We start from the raw sequence: 24,358 nt of genomic DNA on the forward strand, positions 1-24,358 counted from the left end.
CTTTCCCCAAAGCTGCATCATGAGCTAGATAAGTAAGGGTTAAACAGCATAAATAGAGTTTTATCCCTTCTTTCAAGTTACCCATGTATTTGATTTCGTTCGTGTGATTCTTTCATTTCCTTCCATGATTATTTATATCTGGCTTCGAAGCCAGAGCTTCAGTGTTCTGGGCATTGCACAAATACAGAACAAAGGCAGAGCCCCTGTGACAGAGGCTTTGCTTTTATTTCATCTGTTTGTTGTAGCCTCTCGTGGAAAGGCTGCCTTTTGACAACTGAAGACAAAATGTGTGTGCACCTGGAAATTAAATGGAAACTTGTGCTCCTCCCACCCCCTAGTTCAGCCCTCACCAAAGTAATTTGTTTTAACTTTAGCTATAAAGAGAACAAACTTTCCTGGCATTTTTCAAATTCAATTACACGAGATATGAAATTCTCTTGTTTGCTTTTAGAAGGAAATAATTAGGAGACATTTCTGTTTTCCACATGGATCTTAGTATTCTGCAAAGAAGATGACATTATACCTGGGTAAACAGCAAAGTGATTATCAAAACAAAGTCAAATAAAACAAAGGAGAATTTCTCTTGCTTTCAGAAACTCCTGGTACTCTGCAGCAGCATTTCATGTGTAACTGAATCTTTTCATCTTTTCTTCTCAGATTAATTTCTGTTGTTTTACATGTGGCTAAATATAGAATTAATTGAAGCAGTTTTAAGAGTGGTAATTTATTTCAGTAATTTTATTTGCCTTAATTCCCTTGTGATTGCATTGGGTTGAATTTGTACTACAGCAACCTGCATGCCAAAAAATAGCTATAATGATTTGTCGTTATGGAGCTTTATTTTATGTCACGCTTTGTTCTTTGGAATCTGGCAATGACTGTTCCTCCTCCCTGTAAGGTCACAGTGATTTGAGCTTCAACTAGTTATTTAGAGAGATCTGATAAAGAAATTTCTTCCCTGTGGGTGCTGGCCAGTGATGAACAGAACCCTGGGTTTCAATAGAGACTAATCTCAACTCAGGAGGGAAAATTCAGGAGGGGGAAAGCAATCTGCTCTTTGGTGACAGATCGCTGACAATTTGCTTCCACTAGCCACCTCTCTCTTCCTGCCTAAACTGTCAGAGTGCCATGGAAGAAAAAGCCCTTTGTGCCAGTCTGCAGAAAGTGACTGTCATCACCATTATGAATGGTATTTTACATAGGGCTTGTAAAGATCAGCAATTACTTCATCCTTCCTGCCTCTTCTTTGTGCCGGTTTCTCTTCATGCTGCACCCAGCTGAGGTTCGGCCCAAAGCACATCTGCTTCCCTGCTGAGAGGCTACCCCTAAGAGTCTGCCTTGTGCTCCAGCTCCTTCTTTCTGCTCATCCCCCCAAATCTGCTGGGGGGAACAGCTTTCCCTTCTCTCCCAGCAGGCTGGGACCAAGGTTTGTACCTCTGGTTTTGACTTAGAGCCCTAACTCAGGCTGAGGTGTCATTGTTGTCTTTGCTGCCTGTGACTGTCCCAGGATCTCCTGCTGGGATTGGAGACATGATGGTGGGAGAAATGACAATGGGTGCATTTGGGGAGGAAAAAGATATGGAAAAGGATGGGTGTGTTAAGGGACATTGTAAATGGCCGTAGGGACATAAAATTGGATGGCACCCAAAGTGATGTGAAGAAGCTGGAAAATTGTGGTTCCAAAATCTTGTTTTTTTTCCTGGAATAAGAGGAAAATAAAATTATTCTTAGAGTGGAAAACCCAAAAAACCCTCTGAACTTTCAGAAGGCTTTAAGCTGGATGTTACACTGTGCTTTCCTGAGTGGGGGCAGTGCCTTATGAAAACTAAAACTCAGGTCCTTGTCTACTTTGGCTCAGATTTGGGCTCAAGCTCTCTCAGACACTAAAGTCTTATGTGTCCAACAGTGTGCTTAAGAGTTTAATTGGAGGGGTTGCTGTGGTGTGTAAATGTAGCTGGAGCTTAATAAAGGTACCTACAGGGAAAAGGTAAGCTCTAGAATGAGCAAATTTCTCTGGTGAGGTGTCCTGGCAGCTTTGGGAAATCGAATATTGGTGAACTCAAAATGAAGGGGCATATTTTGGTTTAAAAACACAAGTGTTTTGTCTCAGATCAAATTGTCTCCAAAGTCTTCCTTTCTTTCTTCCGTCCTGAAATAGAAAACATGAAGCATAGACAGAATAAAGATTTTCCTGTATAAAGCATCTGGGTTAGGCAGGACACTTTGATTTCCATTGAATAGGCTTGTCACCATAAAATTCCCAGTCCCTGCTAGTCAGTGAGTCAGACAAGAGAGGTGAATAGGGGTCAGTTAGGGGTTTTATGACGCAGCAGTGAGTGAAAATTGATGTGATGAAGGTACCTCTGGTGTGGGTGAAATGGGTGTTGAAATGACTTTGTGTAGACAAAGCTTGTTCTGAGAGGGTTATCTGTCCAAGAGATACCAGGAACCTTTCAAATATACAAAAAAAAAAAAAAAAAAACAAAATAAAGGACAGTCCTTGTGAACAGCCAGGGAAGATTTTTTTCTGCTCATGTTTCTCAGTAGCTCTTTCCCACACTTACTTCAAACCTTGTGAATTTTAAGATTATGCCTTTTCTTGTTTTCAAGAAATCACCTAATTTGTGGGTGATTTTTTTAAATTTAAAAAAAGATAGTATATTTACAGATACTTGATGGAGCCTCTCTTAGTTACATGAACAAATTGTTTCCTAGGTTCTGTGTATTTCAAAGAGAAAGTATTAAAAGCTCGAATTATCATATGGATTTAATAAAAATCTTACAAATTACAAAGCAGCACATTACAAACCCAGAGGATAGGAAATCCTTTGATTGCACCTTTGGGTGCAATTCCTACAGTTAAGAAAAGCAGGATCTTATCAGTCAGGTTGTTTACCTATGAGAGTCAGGGTTTCATTGGTGCTTCATGTTTTTCTGCTATTGCAGTAAAATGGTTTTGCATTATTTTTCCCTTATTTAAATTTCATCTCTTTATTCTTTCCGTATTGTGTTCAGACTGTGGTATTTATCTCATTTCCTTTTTAATTATTTAACAATTGTCCTTCTAAATATTCTTCTTGTTGTTTTAATTTCTTTGGAATTGTTTAATGTTGGTCCATGTTCTTTACTGGTTGTTTCCAAGGAGATAATTAGTTTCAGTCTCCCGCAAATTTTCTGGATTTTTCTTACTAATTTGTAATACAAACATAATTATTTTTAAAGTGTTTCGTGAGGCTACTTACTTTTTTTTAATTTGCAAAATAAATTACTGTTCACATTTATAAAGTGCCTTGACAACCTCTCTGAAGTAAGGGTGAATATATTGTGGAATCTGGAGGAGAAAAGAGGTCATCTTAAACACTCTCAGAACTGGTAAATTTGTTTGCTAGAGCACAACATCAAAACAAATTTCACTGTGTAGTGTTGTAAATAGAGAGAAGAATTTGAGAGCAGTAAAAAATATGATTTGTATGTACTTAGCATGTGAGGAAATTGTGATGACACTCTTTGGTCTGAAATAAGTTTTTGGTTTGCATTTAGTGGTGCAGAAGCCCTGGTTGTAATACCGGTGCTGCTGAGTTAAATGTTAGTGCCCACTGAGACACGAGCCTGAGGACACGTCTGTACTCTCACCAGGGGCTTCTGCACAAGTGAACTCCAAAGTTCCAGGAGCTGTTGAGTGCTGTGTGTGTGTGCAGTGCCAGAGCAGCTCTGTCCCCTGGCCACCGTGCCTGGGGCAATCGATGGCCACTGAGCCCGAGCTGAATATCCAAGTGGCTTGTGCCACTTGGGGTTGTGCCACTTGTCACCAGCAGGTGACACCTCCAAGGTCTGCACACCACACCTTGCTGGGGGGAAATATGTGTGAAGGACCTTCAGAACTCTGCAGAGGGGTGTGGGAATCCAAAGCTTCCCTCTGGCTGCCCTGGAAGGTCTGGGACCCTGGCAGGGGGTCAGGAACCCCCCTGGACAGAGCCCCCAGAGACACTGTCTGTGATCTCTGTCCATGGAAAAGAGTTTTCAATCTTACAGGATGAAGTACAAGCTCTGAGTGTTTGATATAAGTAATAATTAAGTGTGTCACGGGTGCAAAAGTAAAATTTTAGGATTCTACATAAGGGGTCCAAAGGGGACAAGATGGAGGAAATTGGGTGTGTCTTGTCCTTTTCCTCCTTCTTCATGCCCTCCATGTTTCACTGTAGTGTTGGCATTTTTCTATTGGTTTAGGCTGGGGACACACTGTTCAACGTAGGTGACAGATATTGGCACATTATTGTAAATATAGCACAGGTAGTTTCTGGTATATAATGTTTGTAACATCCCACTGAGGGCAGAGCCCCACACGCTGCCCTGCAGGACAGAGCTGCGGCAGGGCAGCAGAACATGTTAGAGATAAACAGAATAAACAACCTTGAAAACAGCACAGACGAATTATGGCTTCTTCCTTGGCAGCGGGGCAGAAAGACAGAGACTTTCTACAATCTCGGAATCATCAATACCTCAGATTCCGACAGAGGGGCAGGAACTCAGTCTCTGCTAGGAAGGATTTCATCCCTTGCCATTTCTCATGCTTGGCATTTCCAGCACCCAGAGTTGCCTCCTAAAGCAAGAAACACAGGGTTTCCTCAAGGAATATCCACTGCAGGTGTAAAGCAAGGTGCAGCATTTTCACTCCCAATCATCAGGTGATAAACCTAAAGGTCCTTGTTTCCATGTGGGTTTTGGTTTTTTTTGTTTGTTGTTTTTTTTTTTTTTTTTTTTTTAATTGACTCCATGACTTTGGGTAAGGCAGTGAGCTCACTATCCTGAGGTTTTTACCCTGCAAAACTTAGAGGACTAATAACATGCTTCCTGGAGTTTGGGGAATTCTTCTTTTTGAGGAAAGTATGACTATTTTATGTTGTATCATACCATCTTGTAAGCTCTTACTGTTTATTGCAGTAGCACCAGGTCTCATGATAGCTCAAATTCCTTTTTCTCTTAACATCCCAGACACATGGCTGTATAAAAATTTCAACTTTTGCCGAAATAAGTTTCTAGTTCTTCTGATTGTCAGGAAAGAGATACCTCGATGAAGTCTGTCCCTGAAGACTAAAAGAAAAACTAGACAGAAATTAAGAGGACCCAAACTCTGTTCCTTCTTGAAATTAGTAATACCTTGGGAGTCTAAGCTGTGTGTGTGTGTCAGGTCTGGCAGCATTACAAACAAGAACAGCAAGGTAGGACTGTAAATGTTAAGTATGTGCAGCCAGGCTGATAATTAGAGAGTTCTCAGAAATTCGTCTTCAATTCAGAGGAAACATTTCTTGATCAGAGAGTGTAACTGAACAAAGATCCAGGGAAGGGAAGCAACATTAAGGATGCTTTTTCCCCCTCCTTTCCCTCTGCCTCTCTATCCCCTTGGCATATTGTATCAGAGGTGTTAAGTGCAATGTTTTCCCTCCTTTTTTAGGCAACTTTTCATTCTTACTAGCAATTAGAAATTCATAGGCTTATTTTGCTGTCAGTATTTAAATTTTTTGATATGCTGAGTTTGGTAACTTTGCAAATAGTTTAAAAAAAACAGTGTATTTTTTTTGTTGGTGACAAAGTAGCTGTAGTAATGTTGGCTTCATAGCATTGCTTTTTGTTTTTCTTTTTTTCCCCCAACCCTTTGTCTGGACTAGATCTCACATGTTTTAGATGATAACTCAGAAAAATACCTCTATCCTTGTATGTCTGCTAGTATTTTAGTGGTCATGGCGTCAACATAATTGGAAAAATAGAGCAAATAACATCCCACAATAATGTTAAATAAATAATAATATCTTGAATACATCATTAAAAAGAAAAGGAGTATAAATGATATTCAATATTGCCTTTAAAACATATTAAATTAAAGGCACAAATCCCTGTGTGGAATAAATTGAACATGTACCATTGAAATCAATGGAGCTACACAGATTTAAAGCAATTTGGTACCTGGCACTCTACTGGAAAAGCTAGATTAAGTTGGAAAGACACATACTTGAAAAAGCACACCTTTCACTGGGAATCTATAATGATCCTAAAAAAGTTGAAATACTCCCCAAAATGCGATTTTCACAAACTCCAACCAACTCTGCTTTATATCTTTGCACTGCTTTTACCTGGAAAGATATACTTCAAGTAGTTCTCAAAATGACTGAAGCAAATCTGACAATTTATCATAATTGAAAGTGTCTTAGGAAAATGTCTTGGAGGCTCAATTTCCTGCTGAGAAAGGGAATGTCACTGTTGTCACTGACCTGTGGCTGTAAGAGGCACATGATCAAGACTTATTAATTACAACATTAAATGCCAAATATATGAGACACCGCAGACATTTTATTGGATGTGGGAACTAATCAACTTGCTACTGAAGTAATTCAATTCCATGCAGGTTTATTATTCAAGCACTTTAAAGCTCAAGGAATGACAGCTGATATATATGGAGGAAAACTAAGAGAGACAGCAATAGTTCCTTTTAATTGTATTTATCGTATTGGATAAAAGTGATATACAGCTTTCTTTTCTGGCCTTGAAGTGATTTGTCTCATGCTTAATTACCACTTAACTATCAATGACCAGGATGGAGAAAGAACAGCCACGCTGAAAACCACAGAGTTCAGAGTGAGTGGGTTGCACAGGTGCCCTGCCAGCTTTAGGTTACCCAGCTCCAGTTCCTACAATTTTCCAGGGCTCAGCAGAGCAAGGAGGGAGGCGAGCTGAGCTGTGCCCTCAGTGCCATTACAGGCAGCACTGGCCATCCCCATGCTGGGCTCTCCAGGCAGGAGCTCAGCACAGAATGTTTAATTTAGCTCGCGGCACTCTGGCAAAGGTGGGTCGTGCTTCTGCCTTCTCGCACGCGGAGAAGTTTCTGCAGCCAAACTCGGGTTTGGGTACCCAGGGATCAGCTCTGTGTGCTGATGGGAGCAGTCAGCCTGGCGAGCTGCAGCCCTCTGCTCAGCTGAAACAGTGTTTTCCACAGGCTCTGTTTGCTCGTCAAGCATGGGGGATTTGGGTAGGTACACAAAAGGGAAACCTGCTGAATTATGTACCTCTGCAAGTACAAAGATCTCTTGTTTGTGGAGCACAGATGACCATCTCGGCAGGACATGATTCTTGGTGGTAGATCTCTATTATTTTTCCCCCATGGAAATGTATTACATGGCATTTGTGAGAAACTGCAACTTAGTGAAAATGGAAAGATGTTCATGTTCTGGAAGGATGAACTAGATGGAGTCCTCACAGATGATGCATCTCCTTCAAATGGGAATAATATTACTTTATAATAGACTAAACCAGACAAAACTGATTCTTCCCCAGTCCTCAGGGACTGGATGATTATGATTTGAATTCATTAAAAACATTTCTTATTTGTACTTTAAGTTTGAAAGCAAGATGTGTTCTTGGCTCAGGAATGAAACTTAGCAGGAGAACATTCATTTACTTAGCCTCTGAGGCTGAAATTTTATGCAAAATTTGTTTTGTGCTTTAGTTTTGATTTTGAGATGCAGACTTCATTTCTGTTTACATTAAGTTCAGTCATTCATGATCATATTGATAAAAGTACTAAAGCTATGGAAACAGAGTGTGTTTGAGGTCTTTTTTAATGTAACTTGAAAATACCCTGTTGTTTTTCTATTTAGCATTGTAGTAGAACAACTGAAGTTTTGTTTAAAGGTTTTTTTGGTTTTTTGGTTTGTTTTTTTTTTTGCTTGGAGTTTTGGTTTTTGTGGGATTTTTGGGTTGTTCTTTTTTAAATTAGCTTTTTTATTATTATTATTAGTTGGCTGGGAATATTTTGTTTCTTGGGTTTTTGGGTTTTTTTTTAGTTTTGGTTTATTTTTTTTTAATGCAGCAGCAAGTCCAGAGAGACCAATAAAACAAAAATTCCTGTGGTTTTATTTTTCCTTATCTTGTGGCTGCTCATCTCTATAAATATAGAATATCCATTTGTTTGCTGTCTAAAGATTTTATAAAACAAAATAATTATGATATTTGTAGATTTAGTGTCATATCATTCTTTTCATACTGGTTTGAATATAACACCTCTTTGAAAAATTTGTAATCCTCTTTGTGCTTAAAATGGGTTACAAAATTATTCCTTGTGTTAGTACCTGAAGCCTTGCCTGTAGATCAGGTAGGAGTTGGGAAAGAAGACAAATATTCAGAGCAGTGTTTAGGGCTGCATATAATCTTTGTGGCAGTTAAGTCACATGCTTGCACAGGTTAGTGGTGTTAAAAATAAACTAGAGAATGATAAGCAAATTATTTTTTAACTTCTTTGTACAGGTGATTTAACCACAGGAAATAAGGAGGAAGTGCTAGCATAATTTCATAAGCATTTCACGTGTAGTTATTAACAGTGATAAATACAGTGATACCAGCTGAATTTTGAGTTGGAATTTTAGGCAATGTGCTAGCAAGGGGAAGTGTGCCCACAGGGATATTTCTGTTACTCATTCCTAATGGAGCATGGCTAAGGCAAGGCAGTGGGTGTCATCTTCATGCAGTGCCTCCTGGCCAGAACCAGCAATAAAAATATATAATAGATTTAATGCAGCATGGCTGTCCTGTGACCAGCAGGTTGACCACAGGCAGGAGCAAAAAGTACACTGAAATTCTTCAGCCTTGGTCTTCAGGCTTTTCTCACCATCATCTTATGCAGTGGACAGAAGCTGGGCTGAAAGTGACCCACTGAACATATGAAAATGAAGAATAGGATAATGATGAAAGCATGAACACTACCAGAAATGTAAGCAATTTTGCACTGAAAAATAATTCAAAAATGCATTTTTTATTTTAACGTGTTGTTTTCAAGGATATGATTAACTACTCCCTGAGTGTTTTCTATTTGACAGTGTCACAATTTGTTTTTTGAAGAGAGTTTGAAAGCAAAAATGTTCTGGGCCCACCCTGAGATATTTAATCAAGGCAGAGATCTTGATGATATTAACATTGACCAGTGTTGCTGTAGCCATGAATGGGTGAAGCTGATTATAGGAAAATTTAATAGCTAATGAAATCTAGCAATAAATTCTTTAGATTCCAACTATCAGCATCTAATGGGTAAATTACAAATGAATTTGAATGAAAAAGGCAGATCTTAGTCACCCATCCAAGGAGTACAATCCAAAATCCCTCTCTAATACCAAAATCAGAACAACCATGCAGACTTCTCTTTCATAGAGTGTTAGTTTCTTTTTAAATGGAAATGAGATTATTTCTGATTTATGCTGGTGATGTCTTGAGCAGGTTTGTGCCCGTTTGCTTACCTGGTTTACAAGAAGTATATTTTTCCTCTGGGCCAAATGCTGTGCTTCCTGTAAAACAAAGGTTATGGCACTAACACAAGCTATTTCCTTGAAGCCAGATTTTACCCACAGCTTCTTGAATGCAAATCACTGGCATTACACACGGGTAACTGAAATCTGAATTTACCCTTGAGTGCTCAGTTCAGTCAAAGTTATTTTGCAGCTTCCCTGCTGATGGCTAAGAAATCATCCAACGCTGGTAGTATAGCTACCTTTTATTCAGAATTCCCTTCACAATATAGCATAAGAGTTGCTTATAAATATACATGCTTTTGTTGAAAATTGCTGTTGAAATTCACTGCTTTGCATGCTACAGGTATAGTGAAAGAAATCTCTGAAAACTCATAATTAAACATTCCTTTTGTTCAGACAATGCAAAGTGAGCAAAGTTCTCAGACATCATATGCAAGATGCCATGTCCAAACTGTTTTCAGCTGTTCTTCACACAATTTTGATTGGTTTAGGGCAGAGCTGTGCTAGTTAACATTCCTGGTCATCCTCACCACTGCCAATGCATTGTCATGTGCTTCAGATCAAATCCTGCCTTGCTCTGAGCACAAATAATTCAACTCCCCACTGTAAATCTTTTCTAATTAGGTTATTTTTGTCCTTTAATCTCTTACTCTGAGAACCATTAATGATTTTGAACTGAGACGTGTATAATCTGTAACAATTTAGCTTATCTGTCTTTTTAAGACCATTTATTTTGCTTTTAATCTTTAACAACCCTGTTTGGATTTAAGACTATGTGCGCTAAACGATGAAAGTAGAAACCATTTTGGCATCATTATGCAATTCTTAACCTGGTGTTGAGGCCTACAGCTGCAAAGTTTATGATGCCATCTATGAATTTTTAAAAAAATCAACTCCAAGCCAGGAAAGAAGGTTGAAATCTTAGATGATAAAGGTAGTAGTGTGTCATAAGTTCATTACTTGTTCTTTTGCTGTATCAAATATCAAACTTGGTGGTTTTCTCTTGCCTATTTTAACTGGTAGCTTTAGCCTAACTTTCCTTGATGCAATGATGTGGATTATTAGAATTTTTTTGAATCTAACCTTTCAGAGATCTTATGGACTTCAGGCTAAACCAAACAAACTGCTATTAGTGTACCTTGTTTGATTAGCAATGCAGAAGTTTGTTTTAGTGGAAAAAATAGTGGATTACCTCAGCCATATATGAGAATATGATCACTGCACTGGATGGTAATTGGAAATCAGAGTAGAAAGGCCAAAGATTTAATTAATTTTCATGATCCTATCACATTAGGTTGCTTGAAGCTCCTCTGCAATATGAAATATGGATATGGAAGTCAAATAGAGTTAATAAGACCTGCACTCATGTCATATGTTTTAAAGGGGTGGGTAGAATTATTTTGCAGTGCATTATATGTTAGGCTCTAGTGCATGTCTGGGATGTTACCGTGCTACAGTTTTGATTAGTCAACCACTGCTGTTAAGTTGGGATGTTTAGCATAGCTGGATAAATACCTCAACTATGGAGGGCCCTTTACTAAAATGAGCTGTAGAAGTATTTTCAGGCTATATGAGAATCAGCCAACCAGTAATTTTTTTATGAAAAGCTTGATTGTTTCTAAGTGGAGACATTTTTGCATTGCAGTGAAATGCAGCAAGGAAAAAGAAGTTTCAGATGTGTTCGGTTTATTTAACCTTCCCACCACTTTTGCTCTGCACAGTCAGACAAATGCATGCTCATGAAAGTTTAAGAGCCATGAAGGGTGCCAGTTCACATGAAATAGCACTTAGACATGTGCTCAATCCTACTGGATTCCAAGTCAAGCCTGGGAGGGCTGAGAAGTTTTCTGTTGCTGTTGCCCCCTGACTCCCTGGAAAGGATAATTTTACACACCAGTCAAATAGAATGGATGAATGTAGAGCAACCTGAGAAAAAGCAATGTAAGATATGACATATTGAGTTACTCCTGCCCATCTGTGGGGAATTCTATTGATTTCTGACTGATCTAGTTATCTTTGAAAATCTCAAATTGATAGGAAAAAAACAATGCTTTGTAAGTAAACACATGCCAGTTTCAGTGTTTACACTGTATGCAAAACCAGATTTAACAGTAAAAGGAAAGAGCTTTTTGCTAAAAAAGGCCGTTCCTTTTTTTTTTGTTTTGTTATGGCAAGTCTGTTAAGTGTTAACATGAACTAAATTCCTGTTGGTAATTTCACAATGGCCTCAAACTAATTGGCATTGAGTAGTGCAGGGAGTGTGACAATGCCAGGCACAGGGGTGTGTCCTTCCCTCACCAGTCCTGTCCTAAAGCTCCTGGCAAGGCAAGCTGAACTGCCACTGACCAGGGAGTGGGAAATTATGTTAAAATTGATTTCTGGGCTGGGGGGACTTGGAGAAAATAGTTTTGTGGGGAGATAGATGGATCTGTCCAATACCCTGCTGCTTTGCTCTCAATGATTATCACAAAACACAAATTGCCTCTTGTCCCAAATCCATGTTATCACAGGCTTTCACTGGATCAATTCCTTCAAATGCCAAATCTTGTTGGGGTTGTAAGGTGAGAGAAAAGGCAGAAAGTTTGGGGTTTTTTAGGTGTTTTTTGGTTTGTTTTTTTTTCTTTATCAATAGGGAAGCCTGATGATAATTCTGGTTCATAGGGGTGCACGTGTGGATGTAAACCCACTCGAGTACACCAGCACTGGAGAGCTGTCTTGAACTTAAAGGAAGACAAGGATATGTTCTTCATGCTTGACAGTTCAGAGAAAATGAGCTTTGCTGGTGACAACAACTGATTTTCAGCCTTTTCAGCACCTCTACAGGCTCCAGCAGGGCATGATGCTTCCGCTGGCACCATACAGGCTATGCTTTCTCTTTCCCTCTCCATCCAGTTTTATTTGCTTCTGTGGCAGAGACTTTTCTGAGGACTGAAGTCCTCTTATAAATGGCAGCTTTTCCCCTGCTTGAAATCTAAGAAGGAGCTTAACTGCTGCCTTCTGTGCTCAGTCGCTTAACAAAGAAAACAAGTCTTATTCTGAAAATCTCCTTTTTTGTTGGAAGGTCGGCACATATTAAAGTCGTCTGATTTAATAATATCTTTGGTCAGAGCTTAGTGTCTAAATTTGCTGGAAATAACCAGAAAGACCCTTCTTTAAAATGGGAAGAAAGTTGGCTTAAGAAGTAGACCTTAATATTCTAGAGTCCTTTTTTATTAACTTCACATTTGAGGAAAAAAAAAAATCTTTTGACTTATGTCAGGATCTTTTGTTCACTTAATGAATTTTTCAAGGTATTAAAAATAATTTGTGCAATGTGATGACTATTAAGCTAGTAGGTGAAGATGGGAGTAGAATATAATTTCAATTAATATCCCATCTGAAATAAAGAGAACATTCTTAAAGATTAAAAAAAAAAAAAAAAAAGGAAATCTTTACTTCTGCAGAAAAGAACCTCACCTTTGTTGGAAACTAATCCACACGACATGGCAAAAACAGCTCCACAGGAAGAGTGGGAAGCACGTTGAAGACCAGTCTTTACATTTAACATCTCAAAATATGAACCTCAGTGAAGACACCCAGCAGCCATGCTTCTCATGCACACTCATATGTGTGAGGATATATATATATATATACACACACACATACACACCTCCTCATCTTGGTGATTTCTGTGGGTGTTATAATTACAGACCAGGAATTACAGGAATAGAATAATTACAAGAAGAGATTAAACCCCAGAGCACAGCCACACGGTGGCTCTAAAGAAGTTTACTTTGGAAGTGTTAAATGGGTGAAGTGATCTCCAATATATGCAAATGAAAAGCTTCTGGGAGTACTGTGCATGCAATGAAAAGAAAATATAGCCTTCTGCAGATGGAAAAAGCTATCTTATTAGGAATTAATAACTGTCTCAGTCCTAGGGAAATAAGGGAAATGGTGCATCTATTTCTCACTACAGCAAAATGTAATTAACATGAAGGTCAGAGGGCAAGGACATAGCATGCAATTAAGTCTTCCTCAATCTTCACTACACAGGTAAACACAATATAAGTTTAATAATGAACAAATCCTCTGGTATCTAGCACACATTTTTAGAGCTCTCATTTACATGAACTCTGTGGGGAATCATGTTTCTTGCTATAGCATATTTTGCAGTTCTATATAGAAAATTTAGGAGGACTCTAAGGACATTTCTCTCACATCTTTCTTGAGGTTTCCTCTGATCCCTCTACCACTGAAACATTGCTGTAGCTCATTTTTCTGCATGTTACTTGAAATTTTGTGCTACTGCAGATAAGGCAAAGCTGTAGGAAGGCTGCTGCTAACATGTGAAAGCTGTGCTTTGAAGTGATAGTGTAATGAATACCTATGTTAGCTACTGCTGGATGCATCCTTTACCTTGCAGATGTCAAGCTGCTTTAGGATGTGATTTTTTTATTTATTTTTTCCTTGGACCAGGATACTTGTTTGAGGATGTGATATTCATTACATGCCTGTTCACAAATGCAGAGTGGGGATGGATTCAGTTCTGACTGTGCTGTGAGCTGGAGGTTGGAGCAGATGACCTCCCAAGGTCACTTCCAACCTGAATTAATCTATAAGCCTAAGATTTGCATACAGGGCTTAGTTTTTTACAGTTCTTCTAGGAAAGAAAAATATTTCTGCTAAATATTGGATTTCACCTGCAGTATATTCAAGTTCTCAGAAGAGGTCTGTTTTTTATTCATGCCCCTCTGCCCTCACTTCACTTCCTCTCATCTCATTTTCTGCCAAGAGCTTCCAGCCTTGCCCTTGATTTCTGCCTCATAGCAAATCTGACTAAGACCCACTTCCTTTCTGGTTTCTAAACTCTCTTTTCTCCATGGCTCTGAGCCCAGGGAGCAATGTATGAAATGCTGCAAACCATGACACAGAGACCCAGCCCCTCACAGGCACAGAAATGGGATGCAGCGTAATGGAATAGCACCAGCAGAAGGGACTGCTCTATTGTGAGCTTACCTTGCTGGGCAGCATCAGATAAGATTTATGCAAAGGAGCTCTCTGGACTTGGAGACATCAATAAGCAAATCAAAAGGGCAAATACATGCACTAAATCATCCCCTAACCCCCTCATGTCAGACCTCCCAACCTTATGCTGTGTATAGCTGTGAATGGCAAGGTGGAAGCTAATCTGGAAACTCTGTAGTCAGATTAAGGAGGAGTGCAAAACTGACCTGATTCATCTTTTCTGTCATCAGTGGAAAAGGAAAGCTCTTGCCATAAATGCTACAGGATTTTTTTTTCCCTACAGACAGGATTCCTTGTGAGAAGATAGGAGACTACAGTAGGGTCAATGCCCTTCTCACAGAAATTTTTCACTACCTGAAAAAGAAAGGGTGGGATAAAACAATGAAACGAGGACATGTACATGGATTTATTAGAAAATTAGTGCAGATAGTATGATTTTTCTCAAAATAGTTCTGGTTTTTGAGCACTTAGTTTGTAACCTTGGAGTAACAGTAGGTGATCATTTTGAAAATTGGGGGAATTCCTGTTCGGTCTAAATCCTCCTGAAATGAGAATAAAAGCCTCTGCAGAAAACAATTTTGGTCTCAATTAAGATGGAAACACATGGTGAAGAAGAATAAAGACATTTTTGTCTCTTTTGAAAAAAACAAGCCTGAAATTCAGGTAGTAGGTCCTGTTCTGCCAGTGGTATGTGATATGCAGAAGAATGAGTGTCAGTGTGTGATACAAGCTTACCCCCTCTGCACTCCCTTTTTGCAAATGATCAGATGTGAACTGAATTTCATGCACTCAGCTGCTAAAAAAGGTGGGGTTTTCTTTCCCAGACAGTCATACCTTTTGCTGCTTCAAAGCAAGAAGGAACGGAGAGCCAGCATAGCAGCAAGCAAGGAGCAGTGCAGAGGGTGAACTGGGGTTACCTTTTGAGAAAAGGCCACAACAACCCTGTGCAGCACATTTACCTCTACCCTGGCCCCATCCTCACTGCCTTGCACCTGCCTGTGCTGCCTTGGGTTTTGGGGGGGCTTGTCTTCGGCTTTGTTGGCTGCCAAAGGGGGCCAGTGCTGAGGTCACCTCCCCTCCTGTGCAGGCTGTGCCCTGGCTGACTCTTTCCACTGGCAAGGCTGCAGGAGCTGCCAGAGGGGCACAGGAGCTTGAAGAATGCAGCCCTAAATGAGGCAACAGCTCTGCAAAACCTCCCTTTCTACTTTAACTTTCAAGCTCATTTACTCTTTCCATATGTGTCAAAACATGTCAGATATTTCGAGTGTGATCTCTTGAGAACATGCTAATTCATGACTCCCTTAATATTCCAGCTCTTTTTATTGAATGATTGTGGTATATTTTACCCTCATCTTTTGCTCACTTGCTTTCTCTGGTATAAGCTGAGGTTATGTTTGTTTTCAGGGGTATGACTATATTTTATCTGACAGAAAATGGGTGGTTAGTTTGAAATATCTGTAATTCCGAACATCCCCCTTTCCTCCCTGAGAAAAATAGAGAGGTGGAAGATGATTGCACTGCAGTGCTTGCATTAGCAGGGGCAAGAGTACAGGTACTCTTAGTTTACTGAATACTGCATACAGGAAGGATTAAAAAAACCCCAAATGAATCATAAGTAATTTACAAACAGAATCAGAGTAAAATTATAATGAGCTTGAGCAATCCTGGAGAAGGTAACACAGATGGATTCAGTATTTTAAAATTAATGTGAGAAAATGTTTTTTCTTGAACTTGTGTATTTGGTGGGGAGCTCCATAAAGCAAATGGTGATAGGGGAAATAACCTTACCAATACTAGGTAGTGCATATAATGAGTCTGATATTTACAGTTCCTAAGACCTATATTAATTTTAAAGAGACAATCTTGTCCTTTTTTTTTTCTTCTTTTGTGTTGGTATTTGCAATTTATTATGATCACTAAGAGCAAAATTAGACTCCTGCACATATGGGGTTTTTTTGTGAATCTCCTAGTGAAGAATGATAGAGATAACCCAACCAAGTTTTTAATTTTTGCATGCATTCAAAGCTCACTTTCAGTAATTTTATAAAATGAACGCTGATATTAGGGAATGTATTCTCTTTATTATGATTCAGACATCATTCTGAGATAGCTGTACAGAAGTGTACTGCACTTCTTATCTGAATGTTGTGACTCAGAAAAGACATTAATAATAACTGAGAAGTTTTCTTCTTATACTGACTGAGGGACTTGTGCCTGCTTGTTTTATCAGAAAGGGGAAAAAAACCACCCTGCATCTGACTGGTAGGAGGAATTCTGCCTGAGCAAAAACTACAGGTTGCAGTCCAAATGCATCTATTTCTTTCAGTGCACATTGGTTTCATTTTCTGAAGTTTCTATATTTTGATAGCACCTATGGGAGTGGCTTTAAATTGAAGCTGAAAATTACTGTTTTAGGAGACCAAGCTGTTGCAGTGATTTTTGAGCTCTTCAGCCTTTGTTAAGGCTCTGCTCTGTTGCCTACCTGAAATCTTGGAAGTTGCTAGTGTTTATCTGAAGTCCTGGTGAATAGCTGGGAGGATTTTATGCAATGGAGAGGAAGAAATAACATCAGCTGCATCTATAGAAACTTTTACTTCACGTCAGGGCATTCACCCATGACAGGCACCCTCCACCCTGACACGGACACAGGTCTTGCTAATGATGCTCCTATCCAGGGTGCTGAAGGCTTTGGGCGCGCTGCACAGCGGCAGGTTGGCAAGGACATGACACTATTAACCAAAGCTGTCTCTCACATCCCAGCTGACCTCAATACCAGAGTGGAACTTGCAGTGAGTCCTTGCTCCCTTCAGCTCTCTTTAAGTGTGTGGGAATGCAGGGTTTCTTGTAGCACAATTCACAAAATGTATTACCCAATACAGAGAAATTGAAGAAAACTGCACAGAATGCTAGATTTAGCACAAAGTGCTTCATGGCTTAAGTATTTTCTTTTAATCTATATGTTTTTAAGTATGTGCATGTAAGTAATATATCTTTCTATGTATAGATGTTTCTGGCAGATATTTATATGTACAACTAGTTCATGCAAATCTCGGCAAAAAGATATTAAAAATGGCTGTTTATAAATATAAATAGCTGAAGCAGATATTTGCTTTACCATTACTCCACCTACTGGTATTGTGCTAAACTGACTGAGGTCTCAGAGCTTGCTCAATCAAATGAAAGAAATACATGTATCCCCTGAGCATGGGCACTGAGTAATTAATTATATAGCAATTTTGGAGAATAGTGGTTTTAAGGAACAAATAGTGATTTATTTTGGATGGGTGGAGGTTACACTACACCTTTCTATCCATGAATATATATCAGTAGTTTCCTTGCCATTAAAAATATCTAAAACTTAATTTGAAAAGAGTCAACATTACAATACGTGTATCTGACAATATATTTATAAAAGAAGCATGTGCACATATATTACTGAATAATGGTGTAGAATTACCTTAGAACAGTAAAATATCAATTAAAATTAAATCTTCCAAAAGCCACGGCAATGTGAGTAAATAGAGTATGACAGTGTCTGAAAAATTACAGCAGGGAAAACAAACACTGTCTCAAACGGACCATGAGGAGTTACTCGGGGCTGAAGTTTACAGGAAATGATTTCTTATCACAGTGTAATTGCTGGAGGAGCCTGAGCTCCAAGATGTGTTTCAGACAGCCCATGGAAGCTGTCGGTTCTGTGTGCCACATGGCCTCTCTTTGAGGGCTCCTTGTGATGTCTGAACGAATTCAGGTAAATCAAACACAATTGGAGGGCCATCATGGGCTCTGCAGCAGAAAAGAAAATGCAACAGTGTTTTGTTTCCAGAGAGTCTGTAGCCTCAAGGTAGCCTTGTGGTTTCCTGGTTTTTCATTCTTTCCACCTTCCCTGCACTAAATTAATGTATCCTTTTGCTGAAGCTATCATAAAGATCCCACCATGCAGTGAGAGATCTGGGATCCTCCTTCATCAGAAAATTTCCTGGACAAGCTTCTCTAGTTTTTAATGTTTTAAGAAAAAAATTAATCTACTGTTGTTTGGCAATTCTGCCTGTATTATATGTGCCCATCACAAAATATACATCATAGATATGCTCATGGCCACCATCCCCATTTGCTTTGTGTCAATTACTATTTTGATACTCACATTTTCTTAATAGGTGCTAAGAAATGTGCTAACTTTAGTAAATTTTGTGGCAGTGTAGATATGCAAAACAATTTCTTCATTTCTGTGGCATGGTTTCCTGCAAAAGCCTGGTAATGAAACTTTTCCTCTGTTTTTTGTAGTTGAAAGGTTGGTGAGGGCACAGTCACCTTTTATTCTGCTGTACTTCCTGACATCAACTCTAAAAGAATCTTTCTAGACCTGGTTTAAGGACTATTTATTTACCTTTTCTGCAGAGGACTGCATGCATGCAAGAGCAAAGCAAACCCTGATCCCTCCTCCAAAGGGCCAGGAATCCATGATGGATTTCCACTGTGAGGTGTAGCCAGGTGGTTCATCAAAACCAGACTTCTCAGCTCAGCCTAAATCAAGGGTGAGAGGACATTCTCCTTGTGGCTCTGTGGGCAGTGCTCATCTGAATACTGATTAAGAGTAGAGAAATGAGGGTATCTGGAGCAAATGGCAGGCACAGTGTGCTCTGCTCAGGTTCTCACTCATATGACAAATCCCCAGGACATGGGAACATGCTGTGGTGCTGGACTCTTCTTCCCAGCTTCTCATTCATTTCCTTTAGTTAACTTGTCTGGAGCCTTGGAGCAGGAACACTCAATTACCCTGGAAAGCTGCCCAGGGAGATCAGGAAGGGAGAGACCCGAGGGGAGGAGTCTGCGATGACCCCTTTGGAGTGGGAAAATGTCCCTCCTCTACCCTGTGATGAAAACTGCAGGCCAAGGCTCAAGGAGGGAGCAGTGCTTTGGGGAGGAAGCATGAGGGGCTAATTAGGTGTGTTTGCTCCTGCTCCGTGGTGTACACAGGGCTTATTCTCAACCCTGCACAGGTCTGAGTGGTCATCCAAGGGATACACAATCAGCCTGAGCCAAAGAGCTCACACCTGTGGATTCCTGATAGAAAAACCCTCTTGGCTGAGCGTGGTCTAAAGTGAGATCTTCTTCTGTGGAGCACAGATGATGCCTAAGGTTTTAGTTTTTATATTTTTGAGATTTCTTCTTTAGTGTATTTTTATGGGCTTTAGATTAGGGGATGATAAGCTCTCTTCACAGAGTAGGCAGATAAAATAATTCTTTCTGCAGTTGGGGATTAAGGATAAATGATCTAAATTTCAGCCTTAAGAGCATAAACAATGGTGGACTGAAGAGAGAAAAACAAGAAGGATGGGATTTCATAAGTTAAAGCTATAATTGTACCATTAATTCCAATATGCAAATGGACCAGAACTTATAGAAGTGTGACACCCTGGGACTGGTCGTCATGGACCAGTTGTCCATTTTGTGACCATTTTGGTTTATCTTGGGTGTAACCCTGGCTAGGCTCTTGTGCTGTTCAAGGTGCATCGATTGAGGCCTTTTAATAAATACCTGCTTTATTCTTTAGCTCTCTCTAGCCTCTGTTCTGGGTCAGCCTTCACAGGCATATCAGAAATGCTGTGTGCTGAATGCAAGAGGATCAATGCAGCTGATTGTTAGCATCTTGATTAGAGATGGGTGAACTAGTTTGGCTAAAACAGCAACTGGTCTGACTGTGCACAGACCTACAGCTGAGCCTGAATTTGGAAGGCTCAAAGCAATACAAAGCTCATATTTTCATTCTTACATGTTGCCATTTGTCTGTAGTTCCTGGCTACAGCAAAACAGCTGCAGTGAAAGGCACTGGAAGGATGGCACATTTCTTGGCTGACTGGAAAGAAGGAGGTCACTTGGTCTCCCTGTGTCTCAGGGACATGTTTCCCAGACATGTTTCTAGACGAGAGATGATCTTCTCTGAACCTAAGCACCCATCAAAAAAATGTGAACATTTGCCCATTGCTATTGTATTCAACCTGTAGCAGTTAAGAGAAAAGTCTCTATTCCTGATAGGTTTTCATCTGAAGTGCCTGTGAATTTTCTGTAGAGGAGGTTGGTCTGGGCTGAAGCACTGCAAATTTCCACCTTGCCAGTGGGTTCTCAACATGCTCAGGATGCACAAGGCACTTGTCACCGCCAAGGGGAGGTGGAGCCTCTTGCTCAGTCATGTAAATGACATCTTGGCCATGCTCGGCACCGTGGCTTTGTGGGAGCACCCTGCAAATGTTTGGATTCTGATTTAATGTGAGCAGCCACCTGGCAGTCGTGCTGGAGCATGTGTTTTCTGAAAGCGCCTCTCAGTATTTTGCACAATAAAATACTAGTTTTGTCCAAAAGATCCCTAAAAACAAAGTAATAGATAAAGTTTGGTATTCTTGTAGAATATATGCACATAGCCCTTCTTTCAGAGGTTTTTTTGTTTTAATTTCATTAATATAGAACATAGGAAATCCTGTTCTGTAGTCCTTCATTTAAACCATGGTTAATCTTTGGAGAGCTATATTTTACAGTGAAAGCTACTATTTAACATACATAATAAGATTTTTTTCCCCCTTTAATTGCACAGAAGGGATTGTTTCCAGTAAATTAAAATTTCTTTGACACCAATTAATTGGCAATATGAAGATGTAGTATTTTGCTTTCATTTAATTTTCCCTAAATTAATCTAATGATGATTAGATTTAAATAATAAAAATAATGAGTTGTTTCCCTCTCTAAATTACTTCTTTGTCATGTGTGTTTCCTTTTGCATTGAACTTGGTGACTTATTTGCTTTTAGTAGTTCTGAAATATTCTGACACTAATTGCATTTTGAAATATAACCTTCCAACTATGTTGTTTCTGTTTTTCACTCATTTCAGATTGGTTTAGAAGCATTGACTTGTTATTTTATTGCTGAATATTGAAGCTGAGAGCCACATTCCATATATCAGTGTGCTTTCTTTTCCATCTTTAGCTTTGTTAATTAAATTCTGTATTCTCTATATTGCTCATGATTTGTAATGTTTGTTGCCAATTCCCAGGCACTGCAATGTGAAATCTATTCAATGTAAATATTTTATTTGTCCAGATGTTTTTTTAAAAGTAGTTCGGCCATAATCTCTAACATTTTCTTTCCTTGCAGTGTGCTAAACAACCATTACACTATCTAAATAATCAAAGGGAAATATTCTGACTGCTCCATGCAAAAATAAAAAATTAAGCATATATTTCTCCTGCTGCTAGTAAAAACAGAGAGAGTTGTTATGCAGGTTTCTGGCCTATATGTGACAGAAATATAGCCGATTATGTAGCATGAACAGCCCCAATATGGGAGATCAGTGCTCCTTTTGGCTGAGAACTGGATATGGGACAAACTCCAGTATGGAGTGGTAGGCAGTTACAAATTACTTTTCATTCTTCACTTGTAATCTATTTAATACACAGGGGAAAATATTAATATGTTTCAGGTTCCATGCCTTGCAGCCTAAAGCCATGAACGCATAAAGACAATCATGCTGGGTCAGACCAAAAGTTCTGTAGTCTGACCCTGTAGGAGCCTATAAGTGAAAGTTCAAGGAAGAATAAAAGCAGGGTAAAGATGGGGGATGTTTCAAAACACTATTTCTACTGGTCTCCAGTTGTTTTCAGTCAGAAAACTGTATGCTAAGTCTGTCTCCTTCTGCTTAGTATCTGATTTCTCTTCTAGGGTCTGTCTCTGCTTGAACCCAGATTTTGCATCCCATAATATGTGTGAGGAGTCTCCTGTTACCTTTATTTCATGCTCCTAGATCTGATTCTGTTCAGAAAAAATTCAACAGTTTATTCCTAGACATTCTTTTCTTACCAGCAATGATAGTGAAAATTTTTCTCATATGCTCCCTCAGACACTTAATTTCCATGGCACAGATTCTTATCTTAATTGTGCCCTATGCAAAAGCTGATCTACACCTTTGATTTTCTGGTTTTTTTTTTTTGTTGTTGTTGTTTTGGTTTTTTTTTGTCTACATATTTCATATTACTGTATTTGTTCTGAGGTTAAGGAATAGCCAACATTCAAGATATGGGGATACCATGGGTTTATACAATGGAATAATGGAGTTCTCCATTTAGTTCTCTCTCCATTTTGAAATAGTTTCTAACTGTGATTTGTCTTTTTCAACTACTATTGAGCAGTGAGCAGGCATTTCCAGAGCATTGTCTATCACAATTGAAAGATCACATTCTGAAGCTGCAATGCTCAGCTCAGCAGCCATCACTTTAAATGTGGAGTTGAGATTATTTTTCTCCTGTCTGACTAACTGTACTTTTACCTATATTGAACAGCATCTGACATTTTATTGCTCATCCTCTTCTCAGCTCAGTCTCATAATATCTTCTTGCAATTTTTCATGAATCTTGTCCTTCTTACTTTAATAACTCAGTATCATCAGCAAACTTTGTCAGCTCACCACTGGCCCCCTTTGGGAGGCTATATTTATGGCCATATAGAACAGCAGGGGTCCCAGGGAAATTTCACTGATGGTTTTCTTTCACTGCTTGAGACCCTGTCGTATTACATCTTCTTTATCCCATCATTAAGCCTATTATTGAGCCAGGAATTCTTCCCTTGCATGTGTCCATCTAGTTCCCAAAAACTTTTTTGAAAGACTTTGTTGAAAAAAATTTTGAAAGGCTGAATTTGTTATATATGATCTTTATCTAGATTTCTGCTGAAATCCAATAAAGACAGCCCAAAAAGGTCTTTAAGCACTGCCTCTTTGAAAAGACACATTGCATTTTGCCAGGTAGATCATGTTTGTTCAAGTTTCTTCTCATCTTTTATTAAGGCTTTTACTAATTGACCATGTGCAGGCATCAGACTTCCATCTTATTCCTTTGACATATTTTCTTTGACTTAATTTTATTTTATTTTCTAATGACATCCTATTTTTATCTTCACATATCAGCACAGTTTTATAACAATTTATAACCTGCTGTTTTTCTGCTTCATCTTCAGGTTCCCTTGAAACTCCTGAGTGGACACCATCTGGTCCAGGTGAGCCCCTACTGTTCGTATTGTCCATTTGTGTCTTGACTTTTCCTGCAATGATTTCAATTTCATATGGACCCTCTGACAAATCTCACAGCCAAAAGGACTTGACCATGGTGATCTGGGGTGTTTTCCAGACTAACGGTGGTGTTAAAAAATAATTTGGCTTCTCTGCTATGTTTGCACCTTCATTGAATGTACTTTTTGTTGCCTTATCATTAATTGGTCATACAGTCATTTTGTTCATTTCATGTCCCTGCTGGAGGAAGGATTTATTATTAATTTCTGTTGTATGTTTATATTTAGTCTGTCATTTTGATTTGTGTGAGTGTATGTGTTTTCATTAGCAGGCCCCAGCCTGTTCAAAGGAAGTCTTATCTCAAACCCTACTACCGTCTTCCTGCTCTTTTAGATATGTTTTTTAAGAGACTTTATGTGTTCCAGAAAACTTTGTGTTTGCTGGGATGTTGGGTTTTTTTGAAATGCAGTTGCCATGACTGTTGAATAACCTGTGACAAAATCTGCACAAGCAGTTAATTCTTTCATCAGATATACAGAGCAGCCTGTAAGTGGTGTTTATGTGTTTTTTCAAATTAATCCAATTGTAGTAGAGCTAGTGAGAAGTATCTAGAATTCTAATCAGATGATTTCCTGTTAATTTGAATCAGTATATAAACAAGCTTTAAATGAAAAGGGATATGGAAATTATTCAGTGAGGTAGACCCATAGAGACTTCTATGATTGCTGTAAACATGAGGGATTCCAGATGGGGTCCCCCACAGGAGATAATGTATGGAAACCTGAACATTGTGCAAGTTCTGTAAGAATTCAGTAGAGTCAAGATGCTATTTTTTTTTCCTCTGTTGCTTGCCCATCTCATTGCAACTTAAAAAAAAAAAAATATGAAAAGAGGATAAACATTGTCAAGATTAAATTCCTGTCTTGTCATAACTGAAAAATTATTGAACATCTCTGTCATCTCCACATAATATTGTTTTTTGAATGGTATGTGGTGTGCGATCATAGC

At 39.0% G+C, this 24,358-nt stretch overlaps 1 long non-coding RNA gene across 4 annotated transcripts in view; it reads left to right on the top strand.

The window, feature by feature from the left end:
* The window catches only part of LOC115493375 (uncharacterized), a 151,365-nt gene that overhangs the window by 43,036 nt on the left and 83,971 nt on the right, over positions 1-24,358 (top strand). For 2 of the 4 annotated variants that reach the window (XR_012053593.1, XR_012053596.1), the window contains exon 2: positions 23,299-23,337. This is a non-coding gene — a long non-coding RNA (uncharacterized lncRNA). Of the gene's footprint in view, positions 1-15,608; positions 17,087-23,298; positions 23,338-24,358 lie in introns of those variants that run through there. The other 2 variants (XR_012053595.1, XR_012053592.1) reach the window with 2 other exon arrangements.

The sequence above is a fragment of the Taeniopygia guttata genome, chromosome 1 (genome assembly GCF_048771995.1).
Source record: "Taeniopygia guttata chromosome 1, bTaeGut7.mat, whole genome shotgun sequence".
Classification (NCBI taxonomy): Eukaryota; Metazoa; Chordata; class Aves; order Passeriformes; family Estrildidae; genus Taeniopygia; species Taeniopygia guttata.